General features: G+C 32.1%; 1 long non-coding RNA gene across 1 annotated transcript; it reads right to left on the minus strand.

Moving 5' to 3' along the window:
• Positions 1–4,797: 4,797 nt before the first annotated feature.
• LOC123208362 lies at positions 4,798–5,592 on the minus strand. Its single transcript, XR_006500771.1, has 3 exons — positions 5,483–5,592; positions 5,289–5,365; positions 4,798–5,198 (listed from the first exon to the last, which is right to left on the minus strand). It is a non-coding gene; the product is annotated as an uncharacterized LOC123208362 (long non-coding RNA).
• Between the last annotated feature and the right edge of the window lie 1,454 nt (positions 5,593–7,046).

The following is a 7,046-nucleotide window of genomic DNA, read 5'->3' on the forward strand; positions in this document are numbered from 1 at the left end:
TTATCCCTGTTCGTGGAGGGAATAAATAAATCAGCTACTTCACTTCTTATTTTCCCAATATCTAATATTTTATTTTGCTCTTCACAATTTGGCTACATATTTGCATTTAGGGGATTTTGATTCAAATAATATTTGATTATTAAAATTTAAAAAATTATTTAAAAAATATATTATTTAAAAGATTATTAAGTATAAATTATTATCTTATTTAATAAAATTTAATAAATATAAATTATTATTATATTTAATTAAAAAATAATAAAAAATAAATTATCAGATTAATATTTTAAATCTTGATAACTAAACGCAACATTATAAGATGGTTTTGAGAGTCGTATACTACAAAGTTATATACCATTGAAAATTAAATAAAGGTGGATAAACAATATCGAAAAAATATTTATAACATATTTGGATTGACGAGATTTTTTATTGCCAATTGATATACGTAAATATGTCATGCAGAAATAATACATAGACAAGTATAACGCGTTACACAGCCGAAATTAGAGAAAAGAGAAAACACATGCCATGCTAACTTAGAAGGCTGTGATTTTTAATTGATTTTTGATGGGGTGTGTGAACAAAATAATATTGCTATTCCTATGTAACACTGACTGAGTTTGCTGTTGGGCCTTCGTTAAGCAAAGGAGGGGCCAACTTAAGTTTATTGGATTGATTTGCAGATGTTATTCTAGCCCCTCTTTTCCAAAGGGTAGACACAATCGGAGCCCATCTGGGCAAGGGTCAGTATGAGAATGAATTCGGTTTGTTTGAATAGTAGATAATAATATTTAAAAAAAAGGAAAAAAAAGGAATTAGAGAAAAAGAAGAAAAAAAAAATTATTAGAGAAGAAGAAAAAAATTTATCCAAATCCAAAAGAATTGTTATATAAAATAAAAAAAATAATCATCGATGAGATAAGCTCTAATACAAAGATGTTCGGGGAATCGCCAAGCTAAAACTGAAATTTTTTCATCTTGAACTTAGCTCATTTGAGGCAAATAGCAATTCAAGCCTTATTGACTCAAAATCCTAACATATTTATATTAAAGTTCAGCTAATATATGAGAATTACTTTTTTCGCTAAGCATATATAAGAATTACTTTTCCAACACCCTTCTTGGATTTGTAATCTTCGTTTGAATATTTAACTTCTTAAATCCTTGTCAAAAACCATATTTGTTTGAATTCATATTCTCGTAAAATTTCTTTTTTTACCATTCAAGCTAGCTTTAAAGGAAAGATGAGTATGTTTTCTCAAACCCGTTTTCCTTTTATTTTTTTTTGAAAGTTTATCCTTGATGGATTGAGATAACTTTACTCCTAATTTAATTCAAACCTATAAGTATTTTAAGAAACTAATAAAACCTGTTCATGGAAAATCTACATATATGAAATCTTAGAGTAAATTACATGGCCCTCCCAAGGTTTGGAGATATCACAAGTTACCACCTCTTGAATCCTTTAATTTTTTTTTTTTAAAACCTTGGGTGGTCAGTGAATGATGAAAAGGAGAGAAGAAGAGAAAAGAAGACGGAAAAATTTGATTGATGATTGGTCAATTTTTTTTTTTAATGTGAAAAGTTTAAATAACTTTTATATCCTTTTAATGTTAGTTTTTTTTTTGTTTTTTCTAATGGAATTACATACTGGGTGGGAGAGTTTAGCATAAAAAGATTTAAAGGGTGAGAATTGATTTTCAGAAACCCTGGGTGGGAAATGTAATTTACTCTCTCAAGAATAATAAATTAAATTGATTGAATTAAAATTAAATAATATTGAATAAATAACTTGTCAATGATAATTTTTGTTTTCAATATTTTGTTTCCATTAGTATGATTTACTATTTACATCCAATTATTATGAGTTGATTACCAACCAATATTACTTTATGCTTTGTAAAATTATTGCTACTAATAAACCTAAAGGTTAACAAAATTAACGAAGTATTAAAACTTTTAAAGTGAAAGCCTTAATTTGAGTTTCTATCATACTTATAAAACTTTGACTTACCTGATATAATAATTGTGGATCAAGTCATTATACCTCAAGTTTAGAAAGTTTTTATGGCCAAACGACTATTTCCCACCCAAGGTATGCTGTAATGACAAGTTTCCCTTTTCCCTTTAACTATGGAAACACCAAACACCCACCTATGACTGGTTAGATTTAACAAAACCTAACGGTGATAAGGGTAAAATCATCATTTTCTCTAGAATATTAAAAATAAACTAAAATAGAATATATTTTGCCCCCCTAAACTTTAAAAACTAAATTCCCCCCAGCCTAAGTTTAAAAAAATCGTAATTTCACCCTCCCGAAGCATTGCCGACGGTCTCCGGCTCCATTGCCGACGGTCTCTCCCTCCCGAAGCATCCTCACCTTCCGGAGATCTCTTTCCTCCCATTTGGACTTCCAATCGGAGTCGGAGAAGCTGTGGAAGACGAAGAACTTCGTCGGGGAAGACGAAGTTCTTCGTCTTCCCAGTCGTCGTCGTCGTCTGGGAAGATGACGTCTTCCCAGATGAAGACAAGACGACAAGACGACTCGTCGTCCTCTGGGAAGACGAGTCGTCTTCATCTGGGAAGACAATCGTCTTTCCAGACGACGAAGACGAGATCGATTGATCTCGTCTTCGTCGTCTGGGAAGACGATTTCTCTTCCTAGACGGCTTCTCTCTGCATCGGATGCGTTAAGGTCGAGTTGAGAGGGGTCGTCGGTGGAAGAGAAACCGTTGGGAGGGGAAGACGGCCGGTGATGGCGCCAGAGAAGGGTTTGGAAATTGGAAGGGTTTGGAAATAAACCCTAGGGGGGAAAATGCAATCTTTTCAAATTTAGCTTAGGAAAAAATGTTAGTTTTTAAACTTTTAGGGGGGAAAATGAGATTAAATTTACCACCATTAGGGTTTTGTTAAATCTAAACAGCCATGGGTGGGTATTTGGTGTTTCCATCGTTAAAAGGGGGAAACTTGTCAATACAACATACCTTGGGTGGGAAATAGTCGTTTGGCCAGTTTTTATTTATAACTATTGATTTATTATATATTCGGTGGCTTTCATTAATTACTTGACGGTAGATTAAAGACTTAGATGGCAATATAACTACATTTATTACCGTGGGCGATGGATGGATGCCTGTGTAAAGCATCTCATTCCTTTGTATTTATTATTGAAATTTTCCTCTGTTCTTATACTTATATTTTTCTCATTTTATATTTCAATTTTTTCTAACATGATTCAATTTATCATCTTTATTATTTTTACAACTACCAATATCATATTTTTATAATATGTTTGGTATATTCTATCAACTAGATGTCTCAAACCAGTGAGTGTCCCTTCTTTATTCTAACAATATTCACATAAGTTTCAATGGTGGCGATGTCATTTCTGTTAATTTGTGGTAGAACTGTTGAAATAGATAAGTAATTCTATTTTTTAGTACTTAAATTATATTAATCAGTGGTTTTTGTGGAGAAGTGAGTGCCCCAGAATGTGGGCAGAATGATTAAGAAATGCATAATATACTGTAACTTCTTTTTTGAAATGAATATTCCCCATGGCTAGCTTTGTGTGGAATGGATGATGGGAGGAGTGTTGGGTCATAACTTGAATACACAAAAGCTTATTAACATCTCTTAAAAGTGTTTTCATGTGATTAACTTATCTTATCGGACAAAGGATAGATAAGTTAAAAAAAAGTTATAATAATAAATTAATGGATAATAGCTTGTCATGGGATTTTGGTAAAATTAAAGTGGTGGCGTTTGGTGCTCTTTTGCTAGTGCTTGGATAGATTGATTGATAAATTTAAAAAAAGTTTAGAAGAGGGTTAGTCTATTAAATTTTAGTATAGTTTGATTTGACGGCCAAAAACTTAAGTTTATAATATGTTATTAATTGAGTAGATATACAAGAATAATATTATGTATATATATATTTTTTGTATATAATTTGATTATATAAATGATATGTTACCATGTTATTAGATAATTTTAAATTAAAAATAAAATAATACTTAATCATACGATAATATATTTTATATATATTCAAATTATATAATAAATAGATATACATATAGTATTATTCTTTTATAATGTTTCTAATAAATGGGTGTATGTCGGCCTAATATCTCTCCCTTTTCTCTATATTGGAATTAGTCCTCCATATTTATATGATAAAATATTTATACAAGGATAATATTTACCATGTTGATAATTGGTGGGAAATGACAGTTTTCCACATGGGCAAGGGAAAGAATAGGAATATAATCTAACAGATACTTGGGTAGGTGTGGTCTCTCATACGAAGTTTTTCTTGTTTAGGCGACTATTGAGTCGCAGTTAATGTACTGAGTCGCAAATTGTAACCACAGAATTTTGGCTAAGGAAAAGTCCCTGTGTAAAACTGCAGTAAATGCTAAGTTTATTTATTTTTTGGGTGATGTTCTTTTAGTTGAATGAAGAAGCTGTTTTACAGAAAAATGTAAAGCAGTTGGCATTGCCAATTAACAACTTCATCTGTTCATATTTTCAGCATATGTAGAACTCAATACATCGATTGTTATTGGGAATGTTACTGATTCAAACAAAAGAGGCCTTTCAAATTGAAAAGATGGAACAGATATCACAGAAGAAGCCAATTAGATAAATTTTACTATGCACAAATAGGACACACTAAGCCAAAACCCTAAAGACAAAACTTTGAAAAAATTTAACACAAGCAATACAAAAGGCAAGCATCTTTAAACCAACATATCTGGTGCAATTAGTGGGAGACAGGAAAACAAAAAATTAAACTTAAACAGCAGTTTCATAGGATCGAAATTTAGATTACACATATAATATTAGAGTAATTAAGTTATTTAAGAATAACAGAAGAGCCACTTAAAGGGACGACTAATTCAATTGTCTCATAGTATCTGCAAATCTCCTTTCCGAGGTGTTTTCTAGCCCTCTACGAGTCAGCTAATTATAAATTATTAATGGATTTTAATGTAACTTCCACATTTATATGTAAATCTTTTCATCTGCATAATTCAACATCCTTGATGATGAGCTCGAGGCCTTCTTCCGAGGGCAAGGCACTGAGGAGAACCAGCCCTAAACATGCTGAGGTTTGGTAGTTCTTCTTGAGCCATCCATATTTCTTTTGCTTCAGAAACTGAAGAATTTCTCACATGAAGTCTGTACTTCTGTTGGGACATGAAAATTTATTCATCTAAGCCATCGATGGAGGAAAAGAAGAGTTAATAAATTATAAAACCATTCAAAAAAAGCCTTACTTGCAGATGGCTTTTTATTTCATCGGATGTGAGGCCCTCAACTTTCATGAATTCTTTTATTTTCTTAGGAGTTGCTGCTGCTAAACAAGATACAACTTATCGATAAGGGATAAAGAGAAGACTCATAAAATATGTAAAAGACTTGAGAAAAGTAAAAATTTTCCATTTCTAAAGGAGATATCAAAGTGACTAACCTTGCCATCCCCCAAGATGTTCGAGTGCCTCCAAAAAGAGCCTGTGAAGTTCAGGCGGCCAGGTCCTTCTCGCTTTCTTGCGCACAAATAGCAGTTGTTCTTCCGTGTACATGTACTTACTCGACAAACTTTGCGCTGAGGGGTGGCAAGGACTAGTGAAACATCCTTTCCCTGTTCAACTACAACTTCTTCCTCAAATGCCACCTCTCTTTTCCTGTTATCACTCTCCGCAGCAGATAGATCTTCTACTTCACTTTCCAGCTAACAAAGATACCATAAGTCATAAACACCATTCTCCTACAATTTCATTTTTCCAAAAAAGAAGAATATGAAGAAGAAGAAATTTTTATATACCATATTGATTTCTGATTCTGAGTATTCCTTGTTGGGATTGATGTTGATAGCGTGGCCCCAACTCGGAACAGAAGTCAACCACTCTCTGTTATCACCGGAGTTTTTAAAATCTATCCTCTTAACAACTTCAACTTCTCCATCTTCTTCTTCTGAAACACCTTTCAAGTCCATGAATTTATGAGTTTTAGGGCGTTGTTGCGGTTTTGAGCACTGCATTAACTCCTTTTTTACCCTCTCAATAGCTTAAAAAAAAAAAAAAACCCGTATAAAATTCGTCGTTAAATTAAAACAAATAAATCAACTAAAAAATAAAAGAAGAATAGAATGTTTGATCATACCATCCTTTAAGATAAGCATGCAGAGAGGAGCTCACGTTCAAAGCCGTCAATCTTCTTCATCTCATCCTCCAATCTCTTACAATAATCACCAAGCTTGAATAACCTCTGAGACCTCCCTCTGGTTATTGCAACTTCCCCAAGAAAATCATTGATGTTTTGAGGAACGAAATCCAAGTTCAAATCAAACTTCATGAGTTCCTTCGGTGCTTGCTCAAGCTACTGCGTTTTCTATCTTCTTTAATAACTTAAGGCACATAAATATGACAACGAAACAACAACTATAGGGTATTTATATCATGATGAAGATAGTTCATTAGCTAAGATTCCACAGTGTAAACACAATAGACCGCACCCAAGCCGTCGCATAACAAGCGGCAACTCAATAATTTGGTTAGAGAGGTAAACATTCACAAATTTTGTTTTGAATCAGATTATATTTTTTTTTAACTAGGAAACCCTATTTAGATTGATTGGACAAATAAATCTGGGACATAGTGATGACTGGATTTATAACTATTATATCAAATAAGTTAGAGTTTCACAAACGTGACAGACAGAGACTCAAACTTAAACTTTTTTTTTTTAAATTTTAGTACTTCACCAATTTTACTAATCTCTAAGATCATTGAATTACATATTATTATTGCATGATTTTTAAAGCCTTATTATCATTTATTAAGTTTTTTATTTTTAAATATTTCAACAAATGCCTACTAACTATAAAATAATTATATGATAGTGGTTCTTTAATCACAGTATATATGATGACCCAGTAATATGTCATTTAAATGGCCAAAAGTATGTTTATTTATTTATGAAAACCTTTCTCAAAGTTCATCCGATTTCTTTCTCACAGGAATCTTCGAAAAGTC

Source organism: Mangifera indica, chromosome 1 (assembly GCF_011075055.1).
Source record: "Mangifera indica cultivar Alphonso chromosome 1, CATAS_Mindica_2.1, whole genome shotgun sequence".
NCBI classification, from domain to species: domain Eukaryota; kingdom Viridiplantae; phylum Streptophyta; class Magnoliopsida; order Sapindales; family Anacardiaceae; genus Mangifera; species Mangifera indica.